Below are 19815 nucleotides of genomic sequence, written 5' to 3' on the forward strand. Positions count from 1 at the left end.
CGTAGTTTGAAATGCAGTGACAGCCATCAGCATGTGCTTGAAGTCAGTGGAGTGTCTCTAAAGGAAAGGCACTGGTTGTGGACCTTGCCAGCTGGGAGGAGATTGCTTTTGTAGTTCTTTGTGCAACTTCTCATAGGGGCTCGTCCCTAGATCCCGTGTTTTGGAAAGTTCTTCAGAGGCTCCTCCAAAGAGCAGTTCTATTCCTGGTGTTTCAGCAGCTTTGTAGCAGTTGGTGAATGTCTGCCATGTGGTTTTAGCTCAAGGAATGTTTATTTTTTTCCTGATATCTTCTTTCCTGCCATGCATGTTTTTACAGCCCTTTATGAAACTTCTTTGTTAGTTTTGGAATTATAACTCCTTTCATTGAAAACACCATTCTGAAGATATCTGAAGCTTTTATAAATATAAAAAAGTATTCAATATATCTAAACTTGTAAGTCATACGTGCTTCTACACTCACAATTCAATATCACTCCTAGATAATCTGCATTGTTGCCTGTTGTAACTACTTCTTTCCTCGTGTACCAACATCCTATGCTCACTCTATGTTCAAAACCTTTGAACAATGTTCACTTTCCAATTTTTTCAACACCTCAGATGTATTTTTAACTATTCCTTGCTATACCTGATAATACTAATTTTCTTAATAATTAATAGTAATTTGCCTTTCATTTCCATTATTTAATCTGCTTATTTACAAGTTCAAGCACACATTTACAAGGTAGGTATTTACATATTTGAACAAGCCTATGTTGTGTTACTCAAAATATTGATGCTTTGCAATTGTTAGTCATGTAATTATCCTAAACGTAATAAATCATTTATTTGCCCTTTTATTTTTATTTTATGGGCTCTAACTTTTACTTGTACCAGCATTGATGTAAATAGTAAATACTAAGGTTATTTTAAACAGTTATTTAAATGGAACTTACCTTCCCAAATGTAGTGCTTCGTAAGCCTTTTTTTTTTTTTTTTTTACCTAACTGTCAGGTAACCCTAAATGAGAGATCCTGGAAGCATTAAGGAACTTACAAATAGTACCTTTGAAAACTAAACCACGTGTCCATATTTTCTCTGTGGTTTTGGTTTGTTTTGTTGGTTAGTTTTTTATTCCATTAGGAGTTTTCCTGGTGGTAGTCTAACCACCTAGACTGAGTTGGACACCATTTCAAGAAGAAGGAAACTTATTTCAACCCAGTGAAGTAGTAACTACGTGGGGCTTCACCAGGAATTATTTTGACATGTGAATATTTTACTTGCTTTGAGTTGTTGTATGCATATAATTGTACTATTTTACAGCTATATATTCTAAATCACATTACTTCTCTGGAATTTAGCCAGTCTTATGGGAAGGAGCAGGACCTTCAACGTGCTATGATGGTTTTTCAGCTCACTGTCTCAAAATCTGACCTGTTTGATCAGGGAATGGGGAAGAACCCATGAATGAAGTTTCTGGCTATTAAAATAAAATGAAAAATGTAGCCCACTCTTCCTCAAACATCACCATTTTTTCATTTTAATATTTTAATGGATTTTTCTTTTCTCCTCATGTAGCTGGGGTCAAGCCTTGCTTCTTCTCATCTATCAAGTCATCTTAGCTTTGCAGAATTCCTGCCAGCAAATGTGCAGACCTATAACCAAGCAATATTGAAATTACCAATGAAAGAGCTTTATTCTTCTAAGCATATTTGCCAAACACTCTGACTGAGAGATTAAAATACACGTTTGAAGCAAATTTGGCTAGGGCTTTGCAGGCAGACATACTAACTTGAACTGCTGGTACCATCCATTCAGGCTTCATCCCTTGCAGCAGGCTGAAAACATCCTGCAGATCTCTTGCTGCTCCAACAAGCTTTGTCCTGTTTCTTTATTCTTTTGCAATTACTTATTTATACTTTTTTGGTGTGTGTGAGAACCTAGTATCTGTTTGATGCAAGATCACTAACAATTTTGTAGAGGAAAATAAATGATGTGTGTACTCCATTGACACGCAAGAGTAGCGATTGAGCATGCTTCAGTGCTCCCACCTGTAGCACAACTGATTAAGTGTGGAAAGGATGAAAGAAGATGAAAACACATTGAGCAGAGGAACTGAAAGTGCATGAGGCCAAGAGGCTCCTAATGTGAGTAACTGTTACCAGACTAATAGGAGGTAGTCATAATATTTTTAGTTTATAAGGTTGTTATTGATGTAAAATGCAGAAATAAAGGATGAGAAGCAGAAATCAGAGGGAGATATTCTTCATCAATCATCAGAACCTCAGTTGTAATGCCATGAGAGTAAAGGGCATCTATAAATGAGGCTGGGACTCAGATCATTTGTCTTCCGTAGTTACTAACGGATCTGTAGTCCTTACCCACTATTTCCTCTTGGAAGGCATTTGTACTTCTGTCCTCCACAACATCCTATGGCAGTATTCTGAGCTCTGATCACTCAGCATATTGTCTTTAAGAGCATGGGGACATCTGCATGATTTAGGGAATGTAAAGATGGGTATTTCTAGCATACAGAGAAGCATGTCAGAAATACCTTTCCAAGGGAGGCAGGTTCTAGGAATGGCTGTGTGCACCAACCCTCCAGTTCCTCTTGCCTCCTCCAGTGTAGGATCTTAGAAAGGCTTGGGTTGGAAGGGACCTTAAAAATTATCTACCCCCACCACGCACTCCTCTGGTGAGATTCTCTGGGAAAGTGAGCTGTCATTCTTGAGTAATCCAGGATAGAGTGGATGGGAAGTGTTGGGAAAGAAGCTGGAAAGAGGCATTCTGGGAAGCTCAAGTAGGCTTGGTGTGCGCTGGTAATGTAGAAGGAAGCATGTGGAAACACCCAGGGGGAAAAAATGACAGATTTACATCTTGGAGTTATTTCAGACTCTGTTATTCTCTATGGGGAATTCCCATTCAGCTAAGAACAGTACCATTCTTATAAAATATTTCAGGGTAACACTGTGATACAACTCTGTATTAGAATCTCTAGTTAAACTGTAGAATATTGAGAAGATACAAGAGTTACTCATCTCTAAGGCTCTTTAAGAATCACTGTCAGTGTGGCTGGAAGGGGAATTGTCAGGGTACCATGACATTAACAAAGGTTTCTCAAGAGCAGCCTTAACTCTTATTGTAAGTATTTCTACTAATGGTTTCAACACTAGCAAAAAGGCAGACCTGACAAACTCAATTGGGAAGCATCTCCAGAGAAAGACCAAATATGCAAGAGGACCAAGGGACTGTGGAAACGCTGCCTAAACTTCAGTAGAAAACGGGCTGGATCTTGAGTGATGGTTCAGCTGGAGGTGTTTGCATGTGTGTGTATGCAAGCTCCTTCGAATAGGGAGAGGTCTGAAGAGCACCCTGGTGCCCAAACCCCAGCTGGTGCCCAGCTGCCCTGGGAGGGCTGGAGGCCAGCTGGGCTCAGTGCCTTGCAGCATCCTTATAACTGGAAGAATTCAAGGTGTTGTCAAGGACACTGTAACTTCAACTGCTTAAAAAAAGAACATCATTTTTAAAAGTATGGCTTTTTTTTTTTTTTTTTTTTTTGGACGGGGAGGGGAGAGAGAGAAATTGGTTGGCAGTATTTTTTGCTCTTGCTCTTACAGTATACGGAATTCAGAATATCTCAGGCCTTGACAACCAAGAAATGAGAAGTTATGAAGTAAGAAAATCCAGATTTAAATCTTCCCCTGCTGAGCTGGCAGTAGCAGCTGAAAATTATTTGCATGCTAAGGTGTAGTTGTACTGAGCAGTGAAAGGAGCAGCTGAAATACCTAAATGGAGCTGTTGGTTGGATTTCAGGAGATTTATTAAACTTTCTCTGGTCACCTCATGTACAGTCTTTCTGTGTGTTTGAGCTGCATTTCAGCAGTAAGTGGGGCCCGTTTTCTATCTGTAAGATGAATAGGGGAGAGATGTGTGGGTTTGCTGGTATTCAGTTGAAGTGCAGAGTTGGTCATCGTTCAGGGATGGGGAATTCTATAAGTACATTTCCACCTGGTTGGAGGGTATGGAGAAGACAAGCAAACTTGTGCTGGTGCTGCACAGGGAGAGGCAGTGGCACTGGGTGGAAAAGAAACGTTCTAGTTGGATGCAAGGAAAACAAAATTACCACGGTGCTGATGGGTCAGTGGAGAGGCTATAAAATGTGTCCTGGAGGTGTGTGAGACTTAGCTGACCAGTGCTGAGCATACTGCCCTACTGGACCCTGTCTGGGAAAAGCTGGGCTGCAGCCTTCATAGATCCTTCCCAACATCTACTCTGTGCTTAGTAACTTTTCTTGATCAAAAATGTTGGGTTGTATAGTCATAAGAAGTGTTATCAGATGGCCAGGATTATCCATGAACTTACAGATCTGGATCTCAGCTCGTTTCTTACAGAACTATATTTTCACATATTTATTTTCTACGGCAAAAATGTTTTGAATTTCTGTGCATAAGGTTTTGTTTCGCTGTCGTGGGCTGAGATTTCTGTTGTTTGCCATTATTTTTGATATCAAAGATTTTGATGTTTGCAATTATTTTCTATGCAGAGGTTGCTAGAATCAGATTAAGAAACCAGGTATTTTCTGCAGCCTTTTAGTACCAAAGCCTCAGACATGGTAGCGTGTGAGGAAACAGATAGGAAAGTTTTCAGTGGGTTGCACTGGGGTCCTAAAAGGGGCATCCCTGACTGCATGGCTTACAGCAGAGCCAGGCCTTCTCCCCTGTGCTCCTTCATCTGTTCTCATAAGGAAATGGTGTTGCAGAAAGGCTAAGGAAGGAGAATGAGCAAGGCAAGACTTAACAGCCTACGTGTATCTGAAATTGTAAATAACTAAAGATAAAAAGGAAATATTCGGGGGAGCGTAGGGGCTTATAGCTAGAAATAAAGCAGTGAAATGAAGAAAGAGAAGATTAAGGCTAAATGTCATGAAAGAGCATTCTGCAACAGTAGTGGTTTTTTAGATGACTCTTCCAAAGAAAGCAAAGAAAAAAAGGTTTTAGGACAAAGGCCCTTTATTCCTTTTTCTTTTTTCCCTGTTTCTTCCCTTCAGCTTAACCACTCTATGTAAAATAATCTCATATGGGTATATAAAAGAATGTATTAAATTTTTTGAGGCATGAATGTGAATCTCTACATCCTTGGAGCTGTCGTGATGATGCCTGAATCTCGTGCAGCTTCACCAAGCCAAAGGCACAACCTTTGTCACCCACATCTCAGGGCACAGAGTTCCAATGCTGCAGTGAAAGTAAGGAGCTGGGTAGTTGAGGATTTAGTTTTTACCTAAGTTGCATAACAGAGAGAGTGAAAACCTGTGTTTGGGCTGCAGTGAGTGGAGAAGAAAGGAGGAAGATTGGAAGAAATAAAGCTTGTCGGGGAGTGTTGCTTTCTTTTTCGGCTGGGTGTTGATGCTGCCCCTTATATATCACTCGTAGGACCCAGATGGCAATTCCAGCTGCAACTGGTCCTATCTTATTGGAGGTTAGAATCGTTGTAAAAAAGCAAAGAGGGTATTTGTGGTTGGCTAACTGCTAAGAGGAAGTAAAGAAATAAACCAAAATCCCGAAGTTAAACTTTGGAGTGGGTTAAATAAGTGCTAATTCTTTGCAATATCATATTTTGACACAGATATTCTTCACTCAGCTGACAGTGGCTTTTGATGTCTAAAACATCTTTCCTTTAACTTTATCTCCCGAACCATGGAATTGTGCAGAGTGAAGTTGCTGGCATTGGTGATGTTGCATCTGTGTGCTAATGAAATGGTCCAGATAAAGCTTCTTTTTTTTTTAATGTGGACTGTGATGAAACTCCTGTATGTTTTAGCTGAATACTTTGCTGCTTTTCCTTTACTTCTTTCACTTCTCAGTGCAGTATTCCAGCTGAACCTTGCTAATCTGACAGCTCTTTGCTACCAGTCTGGCTGCATCTGGAGACAGCCTGAGCTCCAAACCTCTGTGGTATTTTCTCTGTACTTGGAGATGTTACGTGATACTTTCTCCTACATAACAAAAATCACTAAATCTTGCTAAGAGTTAAAGCACAACTTTTCCTTGGGCTCGAAAGCCTCTGCTGCCCCATGAGGGTCTTCATAAGCTGCAGACACTTCATCTTGCCCTTTCCTGGAGGGTAACCTGTCTTAGCAATTCCTTCCACGACAGAGTGTCTGCTGCAAGTGCTGTTTCTGCTGGTGGGTGAGAAGAGACAAACTGCATATCTGATAGATCCACAGAGGGTGGTGACGCACTGAACAGGTTGCCCAAGGAGGCTGTGGATGCCCCATCCCTGCAGGCATTCAAGGCCAGGCTGGATGTGGCTCTGGGCAGCCTGGGCTGCTGGTTGGCGACCCTGCACATAGCAGGGGGTTGGAACTGGATGAGCATTGTGCTCCTTTTCAAGCCAGGCCATTCTATGATTCTGTGATACATCTGGGCACTAAGGAAGCTAAACCACATAATCCTGGTCAGTCCTCCTGTGATGATGATGGTTTTCCCAGGAGATGTCTTAAAAAATTAACAAGGTCATTTTCTTCACAAAACTTTCCAAGCCTCATTTCAGCCAAGCTGAAGGGAGCACTGCTCTGATCTGTTTCTGACTTATTCGTGTGTGTGACGTGTGATGCTGGGGCTGCTACCAGTGGGCTCCTCAGATCCTTGGAGGAATCGGGCTGTCCCTGGGAGAGACTGTCTTTATAGCAGTGATAAGATGGAAAGGATCATGGCAGAGACCAAACTGATAAAGGCAGGAATACTACAAGGAACAGCATGCTGAAGGCAGAATATTTAAAGCTGCATTAGAGGCATTCTTTTCTGTCTGTTCAGAAGTTACCTTCCATAGCCAAGTCCTTTAGCAGTAGATGGTCTTTTCTCTACAGAAGAAAGAGCCTTCCAGAAGCGGGTACTCCACGCCTCTTGCCCAAGTCCACTTTGTTAATATTGCAAAATTGCAATCGAACTAAGCTGATTAAGTGGTGCTGTAGATTTGACACACAGAAACAATGTTGTTAATCTGGCAGCCAAATATATTGGAGGGAAAATGAGGTAACAGAAAACCATAAATTCCATCCAGAAATATTTTTTCCTTATTAAAAAAAAAAAAAACAAAAAACAAAAAAAACCAATGAAACATGTCTAGAAAGTCTTTCTTTCAAAAAAAGAAAAACAACAAAGACCAGCACTGGAACAGGAGGATATCAGATTTTATTTAAGCAAAGAAAGAATGCAAGCACAACATAAATTTGGTATTTAAAAAAACCCAACCTGCGTTATTACATTTGAGAAGTTTCTTGGAGTGATCTGCAGGTTCCATGGGAATGATCTGCACATGCAGCATTCATAGCTGAAAAGGAAGCTAAATTCCTTTCTGTTCGTAATGCAATCATCTTACAAGGTATTTTTTATTAAATTAGACCCATGTGACTAAATTGCTACCGATGCCTTTTGTGAATGCTCCTAAATCATCAGCTAAATAGCAGCTGATCTAAGTTTGGCAAAAGGAAGAAATGAAGTTTTGGAAAATGATCTTCTTGTTCCTGATAGCAATCAATCAGAATGGGTTACTTGCATACAGTCTTTTTTTAAAAGCACCATAATAACGGGAGGGCTGCGGATCTTTCTTATGTTAGCAGAGGAAAAAGAAAAAGGTACAGTCCATAGTTTGAGCTTAAACATGCTATGGATGTTCAGGTTTATATATATGTGTGTGTGTCTGTGTGTATGTATATAAATTTTATATATGTATATCTATGTAAAATGTTTATATATTTTTTATATATATAAATACATGTTAATCATCTGGATCTTTAAGGTATGCAGCAGGATGAAAAGATTGCTGTCTCCACTTATTTCTAGCATCACTAGAAGCAAAAGCAAAGCATACACTGGCTTACCTGACCAATCAGTGAATTGTTTTCTTCTGTCATTTCCTGTTTAATTCATGCTTTTGATAGCTATTCTTTGTCTTCAGAGAAATCTTTCCTGTGTTCTAGGGGTCTCCTTCAAAGCAGCACACAGACAATTGGGACATTTTGGTATTTAGGGCATGTCCCCAGCTTTCATGTGCTCTTCCTTACCTTTCATGTTTGTTTTTTCCCATTGTCAGAACCTGCAGTGCCTCCTCTTCGGTATCCCTGGCAGCAGCTGGTAGTGCATTCCCTTCAGAGGTGGGCGGCCCTTCTGTCCATGCTGTTTTCCAGACACTGGGGAAAGGGAGTACTAGGCATAGACCTGGCAAAGTGGGATCAGGCTTATATATTTGTATACATGCATTAAAAAACATTTTAATTCTTATAGGCAATCTTACTAGCGTTTGGTTTGGAGAACATACATTGCTAATAGATAGCAGTATGCATCTGTTAAATTTTATGGGATTTGGGGGCAGTTGTGATTTAATTTGTTTCTGGGAGTTCCATCAAAAGAGAAATCCTTTGTAAAGCTGCAGGTGTTAAAATTAGACAAAAATACTTTCTGTTCTGGGAAATTATATGCACTTACAGCAATTGAATGTTGAAGTTGAAATGCAAGGAGAAAATGAAAGTCTTAATAACCTGCTAACTGTAATTTTGAGCTTTCATAGAAACAGATTTCCTGGCCCTTCCTTGTGGTTCCTTTGAATAAATAAGACATTTACAGATCCATGGAAGCTCCCATGTAGTGTCAACCCAACTAGTTTAGTTTTGTTAAATCTGGAAGTTCATTTTGTATGTGAGTTCCTGAGACAGGAATTTTTCAATTTCACCAAGGCTTACTGCAGTGTATGTAAACTTAGTGTTTTATATTTACGTATAATGTATGGTAAGTCAATTACAGTGACCAGGTGAACAAGAGTAGTGCTGAGGAGCACAGAACAGTAGTGCTGGTAACAAGAGGGAGTAAGGCTGTTTACGAGGGTGGATAGTGATAGGACAAGGGGGAATGGTTTTGAACTGAGATGGGGGAGCTTTAGGTTGGATATGAGGAGGAAGTTTTTCCCCCTGAGGGTGGTGACGCACTGAACAGGTTGCCCAAGGAGGCTGTGGATGCCCCATCCCTGCAGGCATTCAAGGCCAGGCTGGATGTGGCTCTGGGCAGCCTGGGCTGCTGGTTGGCGACCCTGCACATAGCAGGGGGTTGGAACTGGATGAGCACTGTGGGCCTTTTCAACCCAGGCCATGCTGTGATTCTATGCCTTTGCCTGTTGGTGTTCAAAACGTGGTATAAAACTTTGCAGTTTGCACTAATTTTGCCGCAGTTAAATGAATGGAAAGATACTGCTGAACTTCTGTTCAACCCTTGTAATATCAGCCAATTAATACAATTTTTCTGTTGCACTTGATTGCCTTTTCAGTTCTTTAAAGACAAAATAAACAAGAGGTGTATCTGAAGAGAGATGGATTTGTTTTTCTTTTGCCGTGTAATCATCACAGATTCATATGTTCTTACATTTCTGGCGTTTTCTGCCTCCCCTAAATGTTTCCAGTTGAGTTTTGGAGGTGGGTCTTTCCTCAAACTACTGAGGCTCAGCACTGTGCCATGTTTTCTGTTTTCAAAGAAAAGTAAAGATGTCAGTGTTTTACGTGCTGTATACTGTCCTCTTCGCAGTTTGAATTCTATGGCATGATTTCTGGCATTCAGTGTCTGAAAGCTCAGGAACGCTAATTATTTTATGATTGTGTGTGTCAGTACATGGTTTTCTCAACACAGACCACAAATAGAACTTTAGTCCAACCTATAACACCTTTGTGAGTACTGATAGGAAATATTCACGCAAAACCTAAAGCTGTTCTATCTACAGTTCTATAATGCAGTTCCTTCAGACTTGACTTCTATGTTTAGAAAAGTTATTATTATAACATCAGTTCTCTACAGATTTCCTATAGACAGAGACTGCCCTGGGGCTATAAAATGCTGTTAGGGAGATATCAGCTGCCGCAAATTGGAGGCGAATATTTGTGGATCCATCTAAACAGAAGAGAAAGAATGTTGCACTGTAAAGCACAGTAATGCTTGAACAGTTAGAAGAAGTATTTTTCTATCTTCAATCCAAAAATAACAACTAGGATATATTCCTAATCCATTCATTCCTTTTTCTTGATTTATGTCTTTTCACATTTTCAACAGAACTTGGACCATCTTTCCAGTGTTATACCAACAAGATTACAGTTGACAAAATCTACAATTTTACATTTTGTTTCTACCTGTACCAACCATTTGAGGAGGGCACTAAATCACCCTGCTGCAGTTTGTTGTTAGTAAGTTAACAGCATTGGCATCTTCACGTGACTTGGGAAATAAATTCCCCTTTGAATATGCTGGATGTATGGACGAGTGGTGATGTAGATGCAAAGTATTTTCATTTGTATATGGAAATCTTAAAATGATCAAAAACGGTGTTTGGAGAGATGATTCAAATTGGCCAATGCTTTATCTTTGGTGAGGTTGTATGGCCGATCACTTGGTGGTTAATTTGTCAGTCTGCAGAAACATACCTGTGTGAGAGGTGAGTAGAGCTCGTTACTTTGACTTTGAGCTTCGCTTTGAAAACACGTAGCTTCTGGATTCATGTCAGTACATTCAACTCCTGCTTTTTAAAATGTTTTCATTTTCAAATACGTATACTTAAGCTCTGATACACTTTCCCCATATTGCAGTAGATTTGAGCTTTCTTTTTTTTAAAGTCCTACAGATCCAGTCTTCATTCACACCACCACCAGATACCAAATGGTCTCAGACTCTTTAATCTCTCAGTGCTGTCTTCATTAGGTCAGCATTTGTCATCCCTTTAGAATCCTGTTTAAATACATATTATTAGCATGAAGGCTCACTTTGTATATATATATACGTATTTTTGCTGCACTTCTTGAAGGAAAAGCTTGATTCGGTTGCACAAGCATTGTGAAGACTGTTAACTCCTTCAGAGGTTACCTGAAAGATCGTAGCCCTGATTATTAGGATGCATGTTGCAATATGTTCAAATACTGTAAAGTAATGAAGTGCAACACTGTATGGACATGAGTCCGTAGATTTCTGAGTTGAGTAAGAGTTAGTGTCCATAATTTATCAGGGCTTTTTTGCCTGGTTTTCTATGCTTCTGTCTTTCAACCTCTCCACTTCCCTCATGCCTTCTCTACTTGGTGTGCCTCTCACAGGGAGTGGTACAGACATTGGTGGGCAGCCTAATTGGGGGATCTGGAGGTATGAATTGATTCTGGAGCTTCCTCGTGCTCTCTTGAAAGAGGTATCAGATCAGAACATAAAGCTCTCCGGCTGTAGGTGCTCTACTATTAAGGTAGTTTCAAATATGTGAGACTAAGAAAGAGAAGTCTAGATATCATGCCCACATGTTACTGCGTGGTGTTGCAGCAGAATATGATGCCTGACGGGACAGAGGTGAGGAAAGCACACTTCCTTGGGGTTGGGTTAATAAGGTCTTTTGGGTTTTGGTGTTTTTTGGCTTTTTTTCTTTAGTTCGTCCTATGCCACGTGTAGGCTCAAGTGTGGTTCTAGTTTTCTGTGGTGTACAGCTGAAAGCCTTACGATTCTCCAGGGATGGCTGCACATTAGACAGTTACTCCCCATGGAGAATTTTGCTAATTTCAGGGGTTATACTGTTGAGATTCAAGGAGAGATCAGCTGCTATGTAAGTATTCGTAAGGAACCTCTAAAGGAAAGAACTACAGATGCTGTGTTTGGAAGAGAAATGGGATTTATTTATAATGTAGTTAGGTGAGTCTTCTAGAAATACTGTTTTGTTTCTCAGAACTTTGAACAGCACTGGAATTTTTACTGTATTAAGAATGAAGTCTCGATGTAACTCAATACAGAAGATACAAAGCTGTGGGTGTTGCTGGAGGCTTCTCAAGGGCCGTGTAGGCTGACCTTCTGCCACGTGCTGATGAGAGAATGAAGGAAGCTTTTAAACTTACACTTACAGTGACGTCTTTTTTCTCTAATGCTAATGAGAAAGATCTGTTATGTTGGTGTCCATAACATGGTAAATAACAGTTAAAAACAGGATGGAATTCATTCTTAGAGTGGTACTGGAGCAGAGTTGCCCGTTAAGTGATCACATTAGTTCTTGCTTGCTGGTCTCTGGTTTGAATGCTGGTTTATTTGAATGCTGGTATATTTTTGCTTAAAACTGTTAAATATTGAAGCTGCCTTCTCTGCATCATAAAACAAAAAGGAAATCTGATGGTTTTCCTCCGAATTCATTTCCAGTGGTTTGCCTTTGCATCTGAAGTCAGTCATCTCGTAGATCCTAAACCAAGAGGAGGAGGGATCTGTGCTCGTTCTGTGCAGTGCTTGTTGCTGTTGCTTTCCTCTCATCCCACTGCCTTCCCCGAGATGCGGGGTGTGTGGGGGTGGGTGTTTGTGGGCGTAGAGACGAAAAGCTGGAAAACAAAGATCTGCTCAGCGCCTTTCAAATCTACTAGTTCTTATATTTGGCACTTAAAGAAAAAGACATTTAGAGAAGGCTTTACCTTTCTGTAGCTGTACACAGGAATGTTATTATGCTTACTGTTTTCTAATGTTTTCTGTGTACATTTAGCTTAGGGTAGAATAATCTTCGTAAGACTGCAAAAACATACCTCCCAGAGGCAGATGACTGATGGAGACTGCAAGCCTTTGTAGTGCTTCTGTGGCAGTGCCTCTTATGTGTGTTCCCTTATCTAAAAGCAAATGGGCTGAAATTTTGCACCTGTTCTGACTAATGGGTTTCTTTTAATACCCAAGCATCCATATGAAGCTTGAGCATGGTTTTTACCCTTGTAACTTAAAGTAAGACATGTAACTTCATCAAAGTTACTTTTGATTTATGCCTGTGAGAAATGGGGCTCTTTCAAGAAGCTCAATTGCTGAAGCAAATGCAAATATTTAATTCCTGAGGTTTTTGTGTCTGTTGTTTGCATTTGTGACACTGTAATTAAAAGCAAACTCCCGGTGTGGCATGGATGCAACTGGGAGTGGAAGATGAGTGCGATTTCACCTGCTTGGGACCAGAGACTCTCCTATGAAATCCCATAGAGGGGTTGGGGGTTCTACTCCGTAGTTTTCAGTTTGTTACTTTGTCAAATGTCTGGACAATACCTAATGCTGTGTCAATAACATTTACAGCAGAAAATATCCCAAATAATACAGAAATAGAGTGCAGGAACTATTTCCACTTGGAACAAACGGAAAGCTAACAACATTAGGAAAACATATTGATGTTTTTACGTAGCTGTGCAATAAAATGTTTAGGTTAAAAATAAATCTGACTTAATAGCACCCACGAACATAAAAAATAATGTCTAAAACCAGTGTATTATTTTTCCCCCATGATTTATGAGCATTGACTTTTTTTATTGCGATGTGTTCAGATGGTTTAGCTTCTTTGAAGTCGCTGCTTGGGAATAAATTATCAAAGTGTATTTGGAGGTTTGGAAAGTTTTGTTTCTCAAAAGAATAACTAAATGTTGAATTGGATCTCTGTAAGATGCTTTGTCTTCAGCCCAGGAAGAGATTTAAAAAAAAAAAAAGAAAAGAAAAGAAAATGAAATCAAAACAGATTCTTACATTTGAGCAGAGACATATGCTTTGTGGGTTGGCACCAGACTAGTGTGCAGAATCTTGTAGAACCAACTCTTCATACTCCAGGATATTTAGAGGAGCAACATTCAAAGCACGGTGCTAGAGGATGTAAGGAGAAAAACACAGAGTTCCTTCAGATGGAAAATGTCTGCGTGGAGACTTGGTGGCTGTCCATTTATTTGTAAAGCCGTGTAACTTGGTGTCCTTTGTGTCAGTGTCAGGCGACGTACGTGAATCGGTTACTGCAAATAATGTCTTCTAAAAAGAAATGTTTTAATTTCACTGCTAAATTCACATTGTGGAAGGTGGGGTTGTATTGAATCCTGGCTGCTAAGATGATGGTAAAATCATGTGAAGGAAAAAAACAAACGCTTGGGTACTGTGCAGTTAAATAAACAGGTCCCAAGGAATGTACAAGATTCTCCTGAAATGCAATTCAACACAGAAACTTCTTCCCTTTAATGCAATTCTCCAACTCCTTCCAGAAGTCTGTGAGGCTCTGAGAACAAAACTAACGATATCCTTACAGTTACTGCAGTTGTGCGTGAGAGAAATATGATGAAATTGGTTCAGAAATAACATCTGTAATGGGAGTGAAGTGTAAGTGTGTGGATTTGGGTTGTGCCAACATTTAGGGAAAAAAACTATAGCCTACTAATACAAAAGACCAAGTGGGGATGAGTTACTCAACAGGCAAAAGAAATCTCTGTTCAGTGGCGCTAAAAAATTTGGGGAGATTTGGATGTGATTCAATGCAAGAAAATGGAAGGCTGAGTTTAATGGGCAATTGGTAGTAAGCCTCAACACCATGTTACGTGTGCTAAGTCCCTTTTAGGGAAAACAAATCACAGACTGTGAACCACTTTGAAAAATAACGGCTTAAAATGGCGCAAAGAAATGTTGCTTTTACTTCCCTGCAGTTGCTCCATGTTTCATTTTCTCCCTGTAAGAAAAAGTGTTTTACTTCAGGTCTGAGAGCAGCTTGCATTTCAAGACCTGCCTGTCGGAAGGTTTGTTTGTTGCTTTGACACCACCGATAAGCATCTGCCGTGCAGAACTTATTAAACAAATCTGTTGATAGATGCTGTTCTGGCTTCCATACCACTGTAGTCCTCTAGCTGGATTGGTTTGGCATATCCAAGGAGTAAAGGACAGCCAAAGCCAGGCAGAGCTAACAGAGAAAGTGTGTATCATATCTGCATGACTCGTAGACCAATTGAAGTAGAAGCAGTCTGTGGAACTCAGTGAGGTTTAGTGTTCTCTCTGCCTACAGTAAGGTAAAAAGGTGTTGTATCAGGGCAGAGCAGTCAATGACCTGGCTGTGGTACCTGCCTGCCTCCTTCACCGGCTGCTGCTGGCCTTGGGGTGCTCCAGCAGCCTTGGGCTGTTGGAAACACTGTTCTGTTCCTCTCCTGCCCCACAGCCCTATCCTGAGCCACAGCAGGAAAGCGGTGGCAGTGCGCTTTCAGTTCCTGCACAGCAGTCTTTTAATACTCTAAGAGGGTCATTTTCTATCTGGAATTTTTTCTCCATACCAACCCATCAACTCCAAGTTTGGCAAGCATCAGGGTGCGGCGTACATCCAATTTCTTCTTCAAATTTTTCATTAGAAAAAAAGAGCTAGTGTAACCCTGGTAGCCTGCACAATCTTACTGCAGGGACTGCTCTGAGAGTTATTTTTCTATGAGGATGTTAAATGTTTGGAGGCATTAGAAAGGAAGTTTAAGTATTCAATAACTTGGTTGCAGGAAGCAGTCGATTTGAGAGTTTTGTGTTCTGAGCCAATGGAAGCTGAGGGGTTGGATTTACTTCAGAAGAAACAAACGTGGACAATTCAGATAAAGCACTATAAAGCATGTATCCAGTCATAGAGATGAACTGCAGTAACTTCATGTTTTTGTTATTAGAGGTGGCTTTAAGTAGCTATGGAAGGCCCCTGCTGTGCTGGGGGACCTGGTGCTCTTATCAGCCTTCCACGTATCCTGCCTCCTGACACGTAAATCTTCCCAGCTTGCTAATAGATGAAAGACTAAATAGATAAATAATGCTGAAAACATCAGTATGAATGAGTGGCATGTGCTAGCCTGCGTTTTACTGCCGCTCTGGTCAGCCCTGCCTGGAGCTAGTGCAGTTTTGCCTCTGCTCCAAGTTGGATTCCTCCGTAACCTGAGAAAGGCTAACCCAAATGGAACCAGCTGAGGGGAGGGTAACATTATTTACAAGATGAAAGCTTTCTGACTTGATTAGCCTCCTAGTTAATGACATCTGTTGCTAAATGTGGACTGAAAGAAGTAATGTGGCATATGTTAGGTTATGGGGATACCAGTGGGGCCTAATGCTGTGTATAGCAGTGAACAGGTCCTGCATCTTTAGGGGGGTTGTCTTAAACTATCTGTGTTTTGGCTTACCAGAGTTTAGGGAGGTGACTTAACTTTTCCTGCGTGCTTTGTTGTTGCATGTAAAAGAGCATGCTTCAGTGTTAACTTGCAATTTATTTTGGTATTTTTTTGTAATCTTTAACCCATGGGATGATTATTGTTTTTGTTTTCGTATGATAACATTGGATTTCCTAAATTTGACGTGTTGCCTCTTAAATATATTGATATGGATGAATTGTTGTTCCCATGTACTGGCTGTGGGGCTACTTGGTTTTAACAGCACCTAATAAACTCATGTGTTGCATGCGGTGCACAATTTTACCTCGTGCCTTCTCAACAAATAAGCACAAGATATAAAAACCCCAAGTCTTGCTGCAGCTAACCTGGCTGTACTTCTCTGTGGTGTTTTTCTTCAGATCCTTACTGACGATGGTGATCATTGGAGGTATAAATACTGAAGGATACGTCATTTACAGACAAGATCTTTGAAGTTTATTTCCTTCAGACAGCAGTGGTAAGTGAAATATCTGTATCATGTATTGGTGCGTAAGTAATGCTCGATAGCTTTTGTCCTCAAAAATAATGTATTAACCATAATTAAGCAGCAGCTGGAGTACAGGAGTCTGGCTTTGCTTCCAAAAGTTTTAAGTTTTTTGTTTTTAGCTTATTTATTCTCATATTAAAAGTAAGCTATATGAAAGGTGTGGTTTTTTCTTCTGTTCAGTTACAAGAATATGAATCCTCATATTTTTCTCCCTTTAATATGTTATCAGTGTAATGTTATTCATTATTCTTTCTTCAGCAATAAGCTTTTTTTTGTGCCACAGATCATTGGCAATATCTGTGTGTGGCACTGATCACAGCCAGGAGTACCTTATGTATTGAAATCTGAAGAGTGTTTCATCATGGGGATTACTTCTCAAAAAACAACAGTTAAGCAGAACTTAAAAAACAATGGCAATGCATACAGTGAAACAGTGGCTAATCTATGAAAGTTTTCTGTGGAATGTTAGAGATGTAACTGCTTTTTAATTAGTGGTTAGTAAGAGACCTGAGTCTGATGTACACTCTACTTGCACTATTCGTTTGGAGTGTGTGGACTTCTGGTGACCAATATAAATGTCAGATGCACAAGAGAGTTCTATCTGTATTATTTTTATTCTATTTGTTATGAAACTAACTATAAACACTTGAGGTAACATGGAGAGAATATTTCTGTTGCGGCAGTAGAGCTAATTTTCCCAGTCATTATCTGCTGTTAATTTAATGTGTGGCAATATCTGAAATTTAGGGATGATTATATGGTAGTAGATTTTTGGTTAGCTGTACAGCTCATCTATGAGCAAACCAATTAAGATGTAATTTCAGAATATAATTGAACTCCTAATGGGGCACTTTAATTCACTTGAAATTTACATATTTGCCTTTTTTTGTTTTAATGGGCAAGTCCAAAATGAGGGTACAGCTTCATTTTTGAACTTATGAATAGAGCAACTTCATCTTAGGCTTTTCAAAATGAAATGTGTAAAATGCTCTTGAATAGGAGGATGGAGATTAATAAGCTACTTAGTTCACAGAATCTGAACTTCGAATAGCTCTCACTGGCTATTTATTTGAAGAATAAAACTTGTGTTGTTAGGATGCCATGATGTTATTGATACTCTTTTCACCTGCAGCACCATACCACCTGATGCAGTACAGTGAAAACTGAGCCACTTGCTGCAAAGTTTGTTCAGTATTCAGAACTAATTTTCTCCCTTTCTGCATGTCTGAGCAGCCAGGATCAGCTGGGAAAGAGCTTGTTCTGCAGATCTTTATTACTGATTTTTCAAGCAGTATGAATAGAAAATTCTTGGAACTGTGTAGTTAGTTCCAACTCGGCCTGACAGAGGATCAGGGCTGGGACACGCAGGGTCAGGGTACGTGTTGCTTCCATATTAAGTACCTCATTTCTGTAGTGTTTGTAATGTACTGCTGTTTAACTTCCTGATGAGTATCATTTTACATAAGTCAGAGGATTTGTATGTAACCTCCCCCTTCTTTTTTCCTTTATCTACTGTGGGATTTTCAGCCCGCATGTAACTGCAAGGGTACTGAAACAGCATGTGACTCAGCTCCGTATGCAGTGGACGCTGACAGATGTATCTGGGCTCAGGCAGCCCTGGTTTCATTGGATTTTGTATCATTTTAGGTTTTCCCAGCTTCTAGATGAAGCAGTAAGAGAACAGTGGATGGGAAAGAGTTAAAAAGTGTGGCATGCATAACTGAATTACGTGACCTAAAACAAGGAAACAAACGATACAAACAGTAGCTGTTTGTTCGAGGAAGGATCAAATTAAGAAAGAAATGAAGACAGTTCTCTTTTCTTCCCTTTTTTTTCTTTCTTTTTTTTTCCCTAGAATGGAAGGCCCTTCTCATATAAAAGTACTGAGCTGAGAGAGGTTACTTATACCGATGTGATGCTGAGGTTAAATGTGATTTTGTTGTTGCTGTTTCCTTCAAGAATAGCCTCTGAATATGTTACAGTTCTAAACTGGGGAGCTCTGACACTTGGTAAAGGAAGGCTGGGGAGTAATTATCAAAGTTAGCATTTGGGTTAAGAAGAAACGATTTTTTGTGTGTGAAAAACTGGGATGTCTGCAAGGTTAATGTTTTACTGTTTATTTCCCTGAAGCTTTAATACATACCTGTGGATAAAGCTCAGAAAACTGCAAAATCCAGAAAACTAGAAACAAAAAACATCTAGCTCTTATTTTAAATACCTTAGATTTTATTTTGCTCTTGTTTTGCCTACCATTACTAGACTGATCACAGCTGTGTAGGTACATGCACACATTGTTTCTATTTCATTTGATCTATTTTTAAATGTAGGGGCTCTTCGTATTTAATACGCATTACTGTGCTTGCAGTCTTAATACTTCAAAACCTTAGTGACCTTGGTTCACCCTCTTGTACCTTGCACGTTACCATGCAGTCTTTAATTATATGATAACATGCTATTTTTCCCCCTAGAAGGAAATCCTTGCATTACATAGGTGTCATTTAATCAGTATACAGTTATCTGTTATTTTTAATTGTACTGTGTGTGGTTCCAGAACTTCTGTACTGTATAATTTTCAAACCTTGCTATGATTAGAAATTTGCCTTTGTTCCTTAATGTATTTTTAAGCATCAGGTTTTCTCAGTCTTTGTGACAAAAGGAACCCTGTCTGTGACTCCCAAACCTTCTGCAGAAACATTTTCTATGAGCTCTCCTTGCCAGCCCTTTGCTGGGCTGCTGGGTTTTGTCTCAGGAGCTGCAGAACCCCGGGGTCCTTGCTGCAAGAAGATTCTTTCATCAAGAAGAGAGTGAGAGCAATGGCTCTTCATGAGAACTGTAGGAAGTGGAAGGTTTGTGGGTCTAGGCATCTTGCTTTTTCTTTTCCTCTTTCCTTTTTCCATTTTTCTTGGTATCTAGCTTCCCATGGAGCCATTTTTATCATACCCCAGCTTCCTGCGCACCTCTTGTCCCATCCCTCTGTCATGTAGGTTTGCCTTGTCTTTATTTGCTTTCCTTCTTGTTTAAGTAATTTCTGATGTCTGCTAGTTTCTTTTCCAAGTTCACTATCCATTCTTGCGCAGTATCATTCTTCCTTAGTTTCATATACTTTCCCAGATTACAATACCATTCTGGCTCCGGATTTGCACCCCTGCTTCCCCATGGCACGTCCACGCAGGTGGACGCTGACAGTGGTGTATCTCCTGTCCCTGGTGCTGTTCTGGAAAGTTTCATGCAGCCCTGGGACAGCAGGCAACCGTCTGCCAAATTGCATCCTTTCTGGAGTGCATTTATGCATTGAAATTGTACATTTCAAGAACTGTATGTTTCAAACAGCTTAAATTGCGTAGTAGAAGACAGTCTGGAATTTATGAGCGTTTTT

General features: G+C 40.0%; 1 protein-coding gene across 14 annotated transcripts in view; it reads left to right on the forward strand.

Annotated features, from left to right (window-relative positions):
• The window catches only part of MBD5 (methyl-CpG binding domain protein 5), a 127311-nt gene that overhangs the window by 29290 nt on the left and 78206 nt on the right, over positions 1 to 19815 (forward strand). For all 14 annotated transcript variants that reach the window (XM_046944160.1, XM_040704375.2, XM_040704374.2 and 11 more), the window contains one exon: positions 16312 to 16409. The gene's annotated coding sequence lies outside the window, so the exon portion shown is untranslated. The remainder of the gene's footprint in view (positions 1 to 16311; positions 16410 to 19815) is intronic.

The sequence above is a fragment of the Gallus gallus genome, chromosome 7 (assembly GCF_016699485.2).
Source record: "Gallus gallus isolate bGalGal1 chromosome 7, bGalGal1.mat.broiler.GRCg7b, whole genome shotgun sequence".
NCBI lineage: Eukaryota > Metazoa > Chordata > Aves > Galliformes > Phasianidae > Gallus > Gallus gallus.